The 15,461-nt window shown below is 43.9% G+C and overlaps 2 long non-coding RNA genes across 3 annotated transcripts; one reads left to right on the top strand and one right to left on the bottom strand.

Annotated features, from left to right (window-relative positions):
• Window positions 1-304: 304 nt before the first annotated feature.
• LOC103350590 (uncharacterized) lies at window positions 305-5,168 on the top strand. The gene is made up of 4 exons (XR_011388338.1): window positions 305-554; window positions 2,285-2,408; window positions 2,850-3,110; window positions 4,690-5,168. It is a non-coding gene; the product is annotated as an uncharacterized lncRNA (long non-coding RNA).
• LOC127493998 (uncharacterized) lies at window positions 450-14,572 on the bottom strand. Of its 2 annotated transcripts, none has more exons than XR_011388339.1 (5): window positions 14,276-14,572; window positions 8,683-8,870; window positions 8,060-8,189; window positions 4,904-5,023; window positions 450-2,084 (listed from the first exon to the last, which is right to left on the bottom strand). It is a non-coding gene; the product is annotated as an uncharacterized lncRNA (long non-coding RNA). The 2 variants fall into 2 exon arrangements; XR_007924712.2 differs by lacking the exon at window positions 4,904-5,023 and adding an exon at window positions 3,300-3,413 and having other exon boundaries at window positions 14,276-14,571.
• Between the last annotated feature and the right edge of the window lie 889 nt (window positions 14,573-15,461).

Genomic DNA, 15,461 nt, shown 5'->3' with positions numbered 1-15,461 from the left:
ATGTAAAGATAATTCAAAATGAATCGTGATGAAGAATGGGATGGGAGAGGGAGTGGGAGTGGGATGGTTGCAGGTGGGAGGGAGGTTATGGGGGGAAAAGCTGCTATAATCCAAACGTTGTACTTTCAAAATTGATATTTAGTAAATAAAAGTTTAAAAAAAGAAAAAAATACTTTACAATTATTTTTCAAAACTACCTGAACACGAATCAGTTTTCCTTCCCTCAATAAGTAGATGACATGAGAAATAAAGTGAGGAACTTGCATTAGCCTCCAGTGTTCAGCATTTCCTTATCAACTCTACAGCCCCTCCTCTCTTAATTTCGCCGTCCCCTGAGGCTCCAGGTGAAGAAGAAAAGAAAGAGCACACAGCAATGTGTGGATCTGGAGACCGGAGCCAGCTGCGTCAATGATGAGCTGAAAGGAGAAGCCATGAGATGGGCAGCACTCAGGAGTCCCAGGACACACTGGGAAGGCAGCTAGTATCCTGCTGAATTTCCTCCCCAGGCACAAGCTACAAGGGTGGCTGCTGAAGTGCTCTGGAATAAGGCCAAGGTCAGAATTAGGGCAGCCGTCTGGGGACAGAATCGAGCATTTCCACCTAAGGAAAGGAGGATAAATAATTGAATGACTGCTCATTATGCTCTTTCTTTGTTTCTTCATTTAGTACTGTTATTCATGAACAAACAACACATGTTTCAATGAACATTTGATATCATGTGTTTATGTATAATGATCCTAAATAATTAAATTTTCCTTTCACTCACTGGACACAAAATAAGTTACATTTATATGCTAAATACTGACCCAGTCTGAGAGATACACATACAATTAGATATACAATTCCCTTCCTTCCAAAATGCTCTCAATATTAGACAATATGATTTAAGATGGAAACACAGGATTTTAGCAGGTAGCTTCCCAGGTAACCAGACTTATCTTGAAGTAATCGGTGGAGCAGGCATTTAATCTAGCTATTGAGACACCCCTGTCCCACCTTAGAGTGCCTGTGATTGTTCCCAGCTCAGGCACTCGGCTCCATGGGAGGCAGCTTGATGGCTCAAGCACTTGGATTGCTGCTACCCTCATGGGTGATCCTGACTGAGTGGTCTCTGTTTTGGGCCCACTGGGCATTTAGAGAGTGAAACCATGTAAGGAATTTCTCTCTGTGTGTATCTCTTTCTGTGTCTCTCTCTTTCTCTCTCTCCCCCTGTATGTGTCTTTCAAACAGAAAAAAAACTAAAAATAAATAAATATGTATACCAGGATGTTACTTATCTTATGCACAGGCTTAGAAGCAACTTGTCATCCGGCTTCTCCCACCAATCTTTTCCACTTCTGACAGAGAGAAAAGAGGAGGAAAAGTCAGGGCTGTTCCTCTTCAGAGGATGTGAGAACACTTTTCTTGAGAGAGCCTAGATTTCCTGTGGTTTTTGTATCTCTGTGTCCTTTGCAGGCAACGCACCTCACTGTTGTCTGATAACTTCCTAAGAGAAGCCATGATGTCTGCCACCTAGGTCATTCAAGGTCAGCTCTTGTTCCAGCTGTAGGGAGTGAGAGGCTGGAGTTGGCTTTGCCCAAAAATAGCCTATGTCCACGCTATGAATCAGCTTGATATCACCAAGTGCAGAAGTTGGAGCCAGAAGTCCTGCTTTGAAAGAGAAAGGACTCCCAGCCCTTTAACATTGCTGTGATGCAAGTTTTTAATTAGTCATGAGGGCACTGGTCGCCAGGGCCCGGGGACAGTATCATGATGACTAGGGCGGATGCCTCAGGAGGAGGCCAAAGAGATGAAGCTACTACGTCCCAGGGAATATTTTCTTTCCACCAGGCCCGAAGGCAGCTTAAGTCATAAGATTGTGGGTTTCTACTGGTACAGTGTCATTTGCCCCAAATCCCTATTATTAATAATAATTTATTATGGCATTTCCATCTTCGTTATTTTCTAAGAGGCTAATCATCTCAACAACTTAATCCAAGTAATGACAAATTTGATTGACAGGCAAAACCTCCTCTAGACAGATGGACTTTGATCCTTCTCTGGCACTTGAGTACGTGTGTCAAAATTGGGTAGATGAGTGTTATCTGTAGAAGAAGAGACAAAATTCAGTCAACTGTGTATAGAATGCATATTATTTTCCTGAATCTGCACTCAGTAAAAATCTTCTTTTCAAAAGACATTTGCTAGACTATTAGTGTGTCATAAATAATGATTTATAAATGTTGCCTAATAAATCACTTCCCTGGCTCACGGCTAAATATGCGTATCCCTTTTGTTTTTACAGATAGACGAAATGAAAGTCATAGATTAAATTAATGGAAGGAAAGTGAACTACAAACCATGCTTACTTCTACTTTGGCAAAGTGAATTATTCATGAAAACTCTACTGCAGGCTTCCAATGCCAAAGGTAGCCCTGAGGATGATTTTTCTTAGCGTCTGAGCCCTGGGAGTAATTGCAAAGTGGCTAGCAATTACTTTTGGCATCTTCCCACTTCATATCCAGTGTCCTTCTCCCACCTACTTCTTTGGAACCAAGCATTTAGTGGCCCTATCAAAGCCTTATGGCTTCCTAAGCTCTTCCCTGTCATCTCCCTACACAGAAGTGTTCTAGACTCCTTTAGCTGTTAATGCATGAACACACACACACATACACACACACACACACACACACACACACGGGGAGGCAAGTTTTCTTACGAGAGGTCCAAGGTCCTTTATGGTGAGATATGAATGACTTATATGCTTATGCATTTTACAGGAAGTTTGTTAATTAAAACTTTAAGTGGGTGTGATGTGCTGCAGAGTGTGTGCCCCAGTGCGCTCATGCTCACTCCCACCATCCCAACAGCACTGAGAACACTCAGCAGACAGTGAACAGCCTGCTTCCGAATGATTTCTTCAGACCCGGAGACCAAGACCCTGCAGACCACAGACATTCTTCAAACAGGCTCCTGTCATACGTTTTGAGGAAGTGCTAAGACTCCAACTCTGCTTCCTAACTCATGGCAGGAAATAGGTCAGAGTTTCGAGCAAGGGCCTTTGGGTCCAACTTCCAGAGTATGAATTCCAGCTCTGCCTCTTTCCAGATGTGCGATCCTCGTCAGTTTCCGTAAGTTGTCACTAAAATGGGCATATTTGCAGCTATGGCTCCATCAGGAAGTTTTAAGGATATACTGATACGTAAGTGTACGGTACACTACCTGGCACAGATTAACTGCCAATGGAGGCTATCATCATTATGCACATAACACCATTAACACAGTATCCTCAAGTGGGGATAGGCAGCTGCAGGGCTCACCTGTGGTTACATCCCTCTTGTCCACCCTGAATTTTGGTAGCTCATGTCATTTTTCTTTCTTGAGTTATTTATTCGCGAATATGGTGCATCAGGCATTACGCTTGGAACCAGAAACTGCAGCAAGAACATAAGTAAGAATCCTATCCTGAAGAAGCTTTCAGGGCAAAAAGGATAAGAGGGAGAATTAATCACAAAAGGAATGTTAATCATGATAACAACTGTGTAAAAAAAAAAAAAAGCTGGTGTTATGAAAACACATCGGGTTTGGGAGTGGGTAGATGACCTACCAGGATTAGGGAAGGATTTAGCTTGAAGAAAGAGTAAGACTTATGTAGTTGGGGACTGGGGATAGTAGAATAGAAGCCAAGTAAAAGTAGCAGTGGTGGAAGAAAGTATTGGAGGAGATGAGAGAAAGCAGGGGGAGCTGGGGAATAAGAGTGGTGGTGGTGGTGGTGGTGGTTGGAGCAGGGAGGGGGATGCAAAATTTGGCTGGAGTCAGGGCAAGGTCCAGATAGCACCATCATTCTTGATCAGGGGCGGTTGGCAGAATTAGGGCTCAAGAGTTCTACTGGCATCTACTGGTTCTACTGGTGAAGGCCAGGAACATTGCTCAACGTCCTATAGTGCAGAGGATGCCCCTACCACAGAGAATTAGTGGCAACAAATGTCAATTGAGCTGAGGCTATGAACTAGTGGAGAGATATAGCAAATACAGCGAGGGTTGACAGAACAGGTGTGATGTGGTTGCATTTGCTTTCTTTAAAAGAATCATCTCTGACTACTGTTGGAGAGGGGCAGCTGGTAGACCTTTGCAAATATAAGGTGAGAGAAGACGGTGGCTTGGACCAGGCTTGTCTTAAAAAAAAATATATCCCAGCGGCCGGCACTGTGGCTCAATAGGCTAATCCTCTGCCTTGCGGCGCCAGCACACCGGGTTCTAGTCCCGGTCGGGGCGCTGGATTCTGTCCCGGTTGCCCCTCTTCCAGTCCAGCTCTCTGCTGTGGCCCGGGAGTGCAGTGGAGGATGGCCCAAGTCCGTGAGCCCTGCACCCCATGGGAGACCAGGAGAAGCACCTGGCTCCTGGCTTCGGATCAGCGCAGTGTGCAGGCTGCAGCGCGCCGGCCGTGGCGGCCATTGGAGGGTGAACCAACGGTGAAGGAAGACCTTTCTCTCTGTCTCTCTCTCTCACTGTGCACTCTGCCTGTCTCTCTCTCTCTCTCTCTCTATATATATATATATATATATATATCCCAGTATTTGGTAAACTCTAAGCAGGGAAGTGAACTAACTGAACATGAAAGAGAAGCAGAGATCGTAAGTGGATTCCAAATGGTGCTTTTCTTCAGGACCTTTGGGCCTTTCTCAAAGAAGCTCTTCCTTTCCTTCCTAGAATGTGGGAGTCGCTGCTGACCCTGACCTGGTTGTTAGCTACCAGATGGGCCTGATCCTGCTCCACGTTCCCCCTCCACTCCGTACTTTCTACCCTGAAGAGTCTCTCGTGGGATCTTCTGCTCTAGAAACAAAGATACGTTGAATGCTGCTTCATGATTCTCCAAGCCCTTCCCCAGCTCAGTGCAGAATCCTCCATGTGTCATTTGTGTCACCTGTTTTGAAATGGGACGTCTGTCTGCTCCTTCAAAACTGCATTTCTAACAAAGTCCACAGAATGGCAGCCTCCATGACTGACTTGTTCCCTGTCCACAGCGTCAATATGTCCAGGCTTTCTGCAGGTGATCCAGATTTTGTTATTTGATGCTTCTATTAAAAACAACTTATCACGAATCTTTATAACTAATCTAATAGCCATTCTAATTCCTTTCTGGAAAAAGGCAAGGTAGAAATAAATCTGACTGTGACTTGGATTTTAAATTTGTAAGATTGTTTTTCCACCCAATACATAAATGCATAAATCAGAAGTCCTCACTGAGGAGTAAAAAATAATGTAGCTATATCCGTGAGTCACATGCTTACTCTGGGAGAAAACAAAATGAACAGTCTGGCACCATCTATGGAGGCATCAGTCCTCAAACGCCTCTGAGTTGGATAGTCCAGGATGCCGATATTGGCCAGGTATAGACCAGACTAGAGTCTAGCAATTGGGGGCCAGGAAAACAAGGAAAAGTAAACATGTAAAGCAGCCAGATTAAGAGACCAGTGAGTGCTGGAATCTATTGGAAACTAGACCAGATACATGTACCTAATGGTGTTCTAATTTAAAAAAAATGTTTTAAGATGCAATGCACAGCCAATCAAAACAGGCCTACAAATATCAATTGGTCAATATATGAGAACACATCGGGTTTGGGAGTGGGTAGATGACCTACCAGACTTGCCAGTCTGCAAGTTCTGGTCAAGAGAAAAATTAAAACAAAGGCTTAAAGAATTTCACTGGAAGGTTTGAACACAGTTGAAAATTCAAATAAAACACTGACAGATGGGGAGAGGGGAAAGAGGTCTGGTTAAATATAGTGGACAATTCTTAAAACCTCTAGCGCTTCTTCTCTCTTCCAGTGCTAAACCATAAATGGGGATCATAACAATCAAAGTTGTTTCTTCCTTTCAATCGCTTTTCCTCACCGTGTCCTCCTTTGCACCTCATCCACAAACTATTACCATCCCGTTAGGGTGTGAGGTCCGTCCTGTAAGAAGGAGGTTCACTTTCCTGACTGAACTGCATGTCCTTAATGTGTACCGCCACAGTTGTGAGTCCAGCAAAGTAGGTCACCCAATTCTGAGGGGACATGTTAATGGTAAAGCCTTGTGCATAAGAGGGCACATTAAAGACAGACTTAAAGCCTTAGCTTTGAATCTCTTTTCCAGCTTTGGTAGATTTAAAAATGTGATATCCCAAGCACAGCGGTATTCTTCCCAGGGCTACAGCTGTGCATTGCTTTCTATCTTGGGAGATGTTTATGCACAGGTCTAAGGAAATGCAACACAAGGGAAATGCCATTTTAACAAATTTCAAGGCAGGGGGAGGAGCGCTCTTGGTTTTGCTGTGATGGGATTTTGGCCAAGTGGAAATGTTGTAAAGTTATCAAACATAAGTAAAAGTGCAATTTTCAATTGAAGGAAACTTCAGCGACTTAACATTATATAGTGCCATTTATTCCTTAGACTCTCAGAGACCACTGTCTTTATCCCACAGTTCTGTCTTTGGAAATATCCGGGTTACTCGCATGTTTTCTCCACTTTGCCCTGTGAGATGGGCGGAGAGAGTGATGGAGAATCAAAACCAGTGCAGGAGAGTCAAATAGTTGGGGTTTTTGGTGGCAAGAGATGGTGCTCTAGTTTGACTATCCTCACCAAAATTCATGTGACATTGTAAGATATCCAAAAGTGAGACCTTTAAGAGGTCGTGGAGGACCTGCAAAATTGGGTTATCTTGAAAGTGGGTCTTTTATAAGAAGTAATCTGCTTCTGTCTCTTGAATGAACACCCTCACCAGGTCCTCATTGGCAAGAAGGCCCTCACTAGATGCAGGCCCTCAGTCTTGGACTTCCCAGCCTCCCAAACAATAAGGGATAAATAAGAAATAAATTTGTTTCCCTCCCTCCCTTTCTTCCTCCCTCCCTCCCTCCTTTCCTTTCTTCCTTTCTTCCTTCTATTCAGAGGCAGAGTGAGAGAGGCACAGAGAGAGACACAGCAGCACTGACAGAGAGCTCCCATATGCTGATTTGCTCCCTGAATACTTGGCAACCACTGGGCGGAGGGCTGAAGCTAGGAGCTGGGAATGCAGGTTTCCCTCATGGGAGGCAAGAGGCCGATTTCTTGAGCCATCATCACTGCCTCCCAGGGTCTGTATTAGCAAGAAACTGGAGTCAGGAGTTGCAGCCAGGAAATCAAACACAGGCACTCTCCAGTGTGGGATGATGGTGTTTTAAGGGACATCTTTTCTGCTAGAAATAGATTTTTTAAAATAAACTAGCCGATCTCAGGTATTCTGTTATAGCAACAGAAGATTAACTAAGACAGAAGGCTTTTGTGACTGAACGATGATCAAAATCTATATGTGTCTGAGTATGTCTCAGAAACTATCTGTAAGATTCAGGTCCTCTGAACCCCTATTGAGTTCTATAAATCCTACAGTCAGACAACTGTTGATGAGAGTCAGACACTATTCTGAATATTCTAAGTAGGGTGGTGACTAAGACAGACAAGTTTTCTATTCTCATGAAGCTGACATTACAGACAGGAATATAGTCATTAAACAAACAAACCAGAAGAATCAAAGAAGTGCAAAGAATAAGCTGATGGTCTAGAGAGCACCTTAGAGTATACGTTTACAGAAGAGGCCACACAGCCAAGACAAGAATGACCAATAGGAGCTAATTATGAAAAGATTCAAAGGAAGCCACCTTCTGGGTACTGGGAAGAGCAAGTGTGAAGACCCTGAAATGTGTGAATTAACATTGGAGGACTCCTGCAGCGTACTACCACAAACTTAGGCGCTCACAACAACTAAAAATACAATATAGTTCTAGGAGATCATAAGCACAAATTGAATTTCACTGGGTTCCAATGGGGCTGTTTTCTCTTCAGAAGCTGTTCAGAGTCTGTTTCCTTGTTTTTCATATCTTGTGGAGTCCACCTGCCTTCTTTGGCTCCCAGCCTCTTCTTCCATCTTCTAAGCCACACTACAGCAACTTCAAATCCCCATTACTGACTTTCCTGCATCTGTCTTTAATTTATAAGGACCTTTGTGAGTATACATTTGACCCACTCATGTAATTCAGGATAATATAATCAAATATCCTTACCTTGATCGCATCTGCAGTCTTTTTATTTATTTATTGCCAAATAAAGTAATGTGTCTTCACGTTCTGAGGACTGAGGTGTGGACATCTTTGAGAGACACGATGTTTTCTGCCATGGTAGGTGTGAGAATTTCTGTTTGAAGAAGAGAAACTTGGTAAGAATGCAGTAGTGAGATAGAAGTGATAGGGAGAGACTCAGTTCTGATTTCTCAATGGTACTGAGATGCTACCATCATTCTATTCACTGTTCAACTAGAAGCATTAAACCTCTGACACTGACACTGACACTGACACAGCAAGGGGAAACCAATGCATTGTGTAGAATTTGGGATTTGTAGAATTCCTTGATTCATAGCAAACCACTGTTGCTTTTCTTTACTCCAATTTTCTAGCTGTAGATACATTTTAGCATTTTCATACATTATTGTTATTTTGTATTCTGATGGATTAAAAATCATAGAGTTTTAGGGCTTAACGCAATTTGGAAGATGTCTATTTGGGTTTTTAAAACTTGCAAAACAACATTGAGACCGAGAGACACTAAATGTTTTTCCTAAGAAGATGAATCTAAAGCCAGAAATGTGCAGTGTCCCCCATCCATTTCTCTTGTTCATTATATGGGTTACCTTTCTTCCCTGGGACTGCCTCTGGGGAGGGTGTTATGCTGGTCTAGATGTTTCCCAGGCCAAGCGTGCTTTGCCTGCATAGACGACTAGGTGGTAAATGATATTCATTTAAGAGTTGACTCTATTCAGTTGCCTTTTTGTCCCCCAGAACAGATATGGTGAAATAGAAAACTCCTCATCTGGAGGACCTGTGAAGACATATAGCATTTCTATCATTTGCAAAACACTCTACAGGGCTATCAGTCCAGTAGGACAAGACAAATCATTCACCTGTGGACCCACCTGAGAATTTTGAGACCACTTGGCTGAGGGACTTACCAAAAAGTTGGTACACAAATGTTATCCATTTGGAATATATTAGCCACTCCAGTTTATTTATTTTGGTGTTCCCTTACCTCTACATTTTTTTTTAATAAGGTACTAGTATTTCAGAGAAATTTCGGACTTTCTAATCCTGCCTATCAACCATTCCCCTCACTCCTGCCAACTCCAAATTCGACCTATAGAAAAGATATGTGGATAAACTGGCTAGTAAAGGAAACTCAAAACAATGTGAAATAAAGGAAGTAGTCTCCATGATGAATAGCAACTTGGTTATATAGATTAGAAAGCAGATTGACACCTGCGGGGAAACGTTACCCTTCAGTTTCTGACTCTGGGTTTTGTAGATAACATGATAACTACCAGCAGCTTCCAACTTGCTCCTAAAAATACTCTATTGAAGTAACTTCTGAAAAATGCAGGAAATGGTGAGACAAATTGATCCATGTAAAGAGGAACAAAAGAGTTTCTCACAGCCTGTCCTGGGCAAGAAAGCTGGTTGGGGCAGATCCCAGAGGCAGAGCTGGGTGTGTCTCTTGGGTGTGGGTCAAACCTATAAAGTTCAGGGAGGAAGGTTTGCTAATCTCCAAGCAGGTGGATCAAACTGATCTACACTCTGGCCTTTCCATGCCACTGTCCTTGAGATTGTGTCAAGATCTCTGTGGCTATTGTCTCAAGGTTCCTAGTTCTAGATGCTTCTTTTAGCTGCAAGAGGCAATTGTCACTTTACACCACTAACGTGTATCTTAACAAATGTAATTTATAAACTTGCATGTGCTGTGTAAATCAGTATATTGAACCAAAGGCAAACCGCAGGTTATTTATATGGAAGGCCAGCTCCCAGAACATTGAGTTGATTCATTTCATTTCAGTGAGAAGTTAAGAGGAAATACACAGGGAGCATTTTTTATGCTAATCATAGGGCTTTTTGCATTGTTCAGAGGGCTGGAAAGTGTGGTTTCCAATAATTTAATTCCAGGCTTAGAGAGTTGTTAGAACATGTGAACCCATATATTAGGTATTTCAAAAATCATTTATTACAGTTGCTATACTGCAATGTTATGTTTTCCATGGTAGCTGCACTATATAATTTTAATGTGTTTAAAATTAGGAGCTTGTAGCATACTTAGTGTGTTTTAACATTACGAAACATGATCCTGAATTCTAAGAAGCTCAATAAGTGCAAAAGCTCTGAACAGGTTAAAATTCAACAACTACTTACTGCTCATTTATTGAAGGTCAGAGCTACGTTTCAGCAGAGCCTATAAGATTTAGCCTTCACATTAAAAGAACTTTAGACCTGGGCAGTGGCACACAGACTAGTGTGTGGTCCAATACAAAATTACATAAAGAAAATGAATCTATAGATTTGAACCAGTGGTGGAAAAATCGGTTTCAAAGAGAACTTGGGTATTAAACTTGATGGATGAGTAAGGTTTAGAAGAATCTGATTCTGGAGAAGGCATTTAATACTGATCATAATGATGACGTAGTAAAGAGCAGGCATTTGGCCTGGAGGTTAAACCTCTGCTTGAGACACCCATATCACACATGGGAGTGCCTAAGTCCGACTCCACTCTCAATGCCAACTTCCAGCTGAAGTGCACCCTGAAAATACCAGGTAAAAGTTCAAGTATTTGGGTCCATGACAACCACATCGGAGACCCAGATGGAGTTCCTGACTTCCCGCTTCAGTCTGGCCTAGTCCTGGCCATTGCAAGCATTTGGTGACTGAACCAGTGATGGGAGCTCTTGCTATCCATCTGTCTATCTTTTTATATTCCTATCAAATAAAAATTTTACAAAAAGATGACCTAACAATAGTTCATCGAGTGCTTCAGGCACACCAGCTCTAAAGCCAAGTCCTTCATGGATGTTATCTCCATTAACTCTATAAAGAATCACTAGTCCCATTTCAAGGATGAAGGAACCGTGGTTCACAATGTCACAACTAGTTAGTGATAGAGTCAGGATTGGAATGCAGATCCAGATGGCCCCTAAATTACATTTTCCACCATGAAAGAGTATAAGCACAGGAATAAAAATATCGTGATGAGGCCACTTGAGAGGAGGAAACATCATGTTTTTAATGGGCAGTAAATTTGGATGGGTCATTTAGAGCTAAGTGGTGGAGAGATTTAAACGCCGGGATGAAAAGCCCAGACAGGCTCTATGATGGAGTAGGCAACAACTCAAAGTTCTTGGCTGAATTCTGGTAAATATCATGCATTCCGTGCAGATTTCTGTCCCCAGAGTAGAAAGATAAATATAAACCCCTTTAGCCTAGTACAGGGCCTGGTTGTGACTGATGAATGTCCAATTTTCTTTCTTTCTAGGGGCTCTGGATTCCTCCCTTTGTCCCTTCTTTTAGGACTCTCTGCAGAGCAAGTAGGTCAATAGTCCAGCCTTTCTCTTCTCTCTCTTCCCTTCTCCAGACACAACCACTCAAGACACAGACAATATTTTCTTTGCCTTCTCCACATCCTCACCGAGTACCACAAACAAAGACTGAGCCAAAGGGTGTTGTTCCCGCAGCATGGACAGCTGAATGTCAGCTAAGCGATGTTTAGCCTCAAGGAATGGAAAGCTTAGATGTACACTGGGAACAGAAAACAAATATTCCGAAGAATTGCAATAAGTAAGCACTGTATGAAACCGAGGTGAGGTGGACCAGCAACAAGGCATTCGCTCAATAGCCAATACTGAGAAGCTTCTGCTAGATGACATTTTTTTTAAAAGATTTATTTACTTATTTGAAAGGCAGAGTAACAGAGAGGAAGAGGCAGAGAGGGAAAGAACGAGCGAAAGAGTGAGAGATAGAGAGAGAGGTCTTTCATCTGCTGGTTCACTCCCCAGATGGCCACAATGGCTGGAACTGCACAATCCAAAGCCAGGAGCCAGGAGCTTCTTCTGGGTCTCCCATGTGGGCGCAGGGGCCCAAGGACTTTGACCATCTTCCACTGCTTTCCCAGGCTATAGCAGAGAACTGGATTGGAAGTGCAGCAGCCAGGACTCAAACCAGAGCCTATATGGGATGCTGGCACTGCAGGCAGTGGCTTTACCCTCTATGCCGCAGCACTGACCCCTAGATGACATTTTAAAAGGTATGGGGGTGAATGCTTGCCATGGCCATTACGATGCAAGTTGGGAAGCCCACATCCCATATTGGAGTGCCTTGATTCTAGTTCTGACTCCACTACTGATTTGAGTTTCCTGATGACGTGCACCTTGGGAAACAGCAGGTGATGGATTAAGCAGTTGGGTCCCTGCCACCCTTGGGAGAGACCCTGATTGAGCTCCTGGCTCCCAGCTTCAGTTCAGCCCTTGCCCTTTTGGGCCTCGGAAGAGTAAACCCGCAGACTGGGAGATCACTGTCTTACTCTCTCAATAAATAAATACATTTTAAAACATATTATGCTTTTCTTCTTGCAGTGTAATTCATCTTAGGTAATCAAAGGCAATTAACTTTAATTTATGCCAAAATTAAATGTAAAATTAGCACAAAGAAAAAATTGCAGGTGGAAATTAGGGGGCCACAGAATTGATTGATTATTCTAAGCAATAACTCGTTGGCCTTGTATTCTAGTTTAATATTAGGCAAGATTTACCACTACCTTCACTTTTTATAGTAACAGTATATTTCTTATAAAAAGGAAACCCAGTGTGTTGAGAGGAAAGGAGAGTGGCTAGAAATTACAGGAGCGATTGACAGGATGACCAAGAGACAGCAAACCTGTAGCATGCTTCTTGGAGAATGTACTTTCTCTCTCTTTTCCACCTCCCTGTTTTTAGGGAAGCAGCCCTTCTGATCTTGCTGGTTGCCTTTTTTCACTCCATTCCTTCGAGCAGTGACTGTGTCCCCCAAACATCATTTTATCCACAAACACATGAGTGCTTGAAAGTCTCTGTGGCTGTCCCTTTCACTTCTGTGGTTGGAACAGCTCCTCACGCAGATGCTGGGCCTGGTCTGTCAGCCCTCTCAGCGCTCCTTCTAATGCTTAGCAGGATTAACTCCCCTTCCCCCATCTCGTCTCTCCTGTTCCCCGGATGTGAGATGTGTGCATGTGTGTGCTGGGAGGAGAGACCAAAGAGTGCGACAATAACTAAAAGGAGCTCTTTTTAGGATCTTCATGAAATACTGAACTCCAACTAGTTTTCAAGTTCTCTTCATTGGCCAGGAACTAAGAATTAAGTGGGATCATCATGGTGGTTTCCCTGAGTTCACCTGAAAAAGAAAATTCAATAAATGTTGCATTTCTCATCTTGAAGCTTGGATTATTACAGTGGATATAAAGTCGGACCAGTTTTCGTCTCCTATCTCACAGCTATCAGCAATACAAACTGTGATCACCTTTGCTTGCACTTTGTTAAACCTGCCGAGAGCAGGTGGCAAGATTCTTGGATTGAGAGGCAGGTGGAGGAGTGAGGAGGGGGTGTAAATCAAAGTTCAACTACCGTGTTCTGTCTGGAGTAACTGAGACTGGATCCAGAAGCCCTGTCTGCAAGCCCTGGCCGCTCTGAGTGTGCTGCCAAAGCATCCAATTGCATTGCTTTCAGGGCAAAGGTAATTAGGCGTTCTGGGGGAGCTCTACTATTTTTCAGATTGAGCAAATCCCAAACAGGTGCAGCCTTAATCCAGGGCCTTGGGAGGAGCCGTTGGAGAGGCAGCTGCGGGTGCTGGAGTGCTTCAGGAGGAGAGAGACTATGGCAGGAAGGAGCAAGGCCTCAGAGCCCTACGTGTGGCGTCTGAGGACAGAAAACGGTGCTGGCACGGAAACAGTGAAATACATGTTCCGTCTTTCCTGTCTCCCTGTCCACCTGCTGTGGGAGCACGTGGTGCCTGGCATGGTGCGCACAGGAAAAATGAGATGCCTGGGTTGTGTGGGTCATCCAGCGATGGTGCTGAACTTCAAAGTGAGAGACTCAAGATTTCTGAAGGATTTGCATTGTTTTTAATGTTCCCCTCTCTTCCTAGGAATGAGCAATCTAAATCCAAATATCGGGATAAATGCATGGTTGCAGCCCTTGGCACGGCTAGCGAAATACAGGCGGGGTGACGGAAGGCAATGGGCATGGGGAAGCCAGATCTGCTCCTATGTCTTTCATCTGTGCCCTGGTGATGAGTCTGAAAACCATGCCTTTGAGCACGTTAATGAAAAAGAAGAGAGTGAAGGGGAGAGAGCAGAAGAAAAGGGGAGAGAGAGGAAAAGACAGGAGGACTGAGGGAGGAAGAGCCTTAGGAGAAAGCCAGAGGGAAGGAGGTAAGACTTACACTGGTTTTCACAGTAGTTTTGATCAACTCCCTTCGGCATAGAAGAGCTTGGTGGCTGAGGGCAGGAGGGTGTGTCTGGGGGAGTTTTTGTCGCTTGGTGTCCCACACTCAGGCTGACCCTTTGCTGGGTGACAGCGAGGCACACAGGCATTTCTAAACACATGAAGAAAAATGAGAAAGGAAGAATTATTGTCTGAACTAAAGTCCACCGCCATCAAAGTGGGCAACTGAGTGGGGAGAGGTTAATTTCTTGTCGCTCAAGCCCCCAGGCAAAGTTTCCGATGCTCCTCCTAAATGCGTGGCCTGAAGTCACCACCAGAAACCAAAGCCCATTTATGGAACAGGACCACAGAATGTTTAGCAACTGAGATAGTATCTCAATCCGCCCCCTGGTTTGGGGGCATGGAAGCCAGTGTCTTCAGTAGGACCAGCTTGTGTCGGTGGGCACTTGTGCTTTGCTGCCTAGCTGTTCTCTCTTTCCCAGAGCCCAGCCCCTCTCTTTAACTAGCTAACCCTTCAGGCTCACTGAGAATCAGTTACTGCTTCGTTGAGGTTAAGTACAACGTGTTTATTTGGGAAGGAGAATACTTGAACGTGCACTTAAATTGTTTTGACTGCAACTGCAACAAAGCATGTCTTGGCGACTCTGGCTAGGGGGAGTGATGCATGCGACAGGGGTCACCATCACTTAACTCCAGTGCCACTGAGAGGCTCACGGTGGAGAAAGAAATATGCAGAGGAGAGGAACACGGGAGAGGAGCAAGACAGGAAGAACAAAAACATCACTGCTGTGGTGGGTGGAGGCGCAGTGTCACCAGTCATTTCCTGCTATGATATTTAATGGCGTGAGGATCTGGGGCCCCTTCTCCGAGAGCACTGCGTGGCCTCTGGAGCCGTCATTACTGAGCAGCCCCTCTACCAGGGCCCACTTTGCACAGAAGCAAAGCCTTCTCCTTGGAAGGATGAGGCGGCATTCGAAGACAGACCGTGCAAACAAAGCGCAAATGCCCATCTCCATGGCAGGAACAAGAGGGAGAGGGATCGTATTTTAAAGCTCCATTAACAAAGAACTTTACTCAAGGAGGAGCTGTTAATAAGTAATGAAACAAAGTGCCTGTTATGGAGATTAAATGCCCCTGTGTCTAGGTACAAAGTTCAGGCTGCAAAGTGCAGCTGTCACCCTGTC

This window comes from Oryctolagus cuniculus, chromosome 4, assembly GCF_964237555.1.
Source record: "Oryctolagus cuniculus chromosome 4, mOryCun1.1, whole genome shotgun sequence".
Classification (NCBI taxonomy): Eukaryota; Metazoa; Chordata; class Mammalia; order Lagomorpha; family Leporidae; genus Oryctolagus; species Oryctolagus cuniculus.
This window is presented reverse-complemented; position numbering and strand designations above follow the sequence as displayed.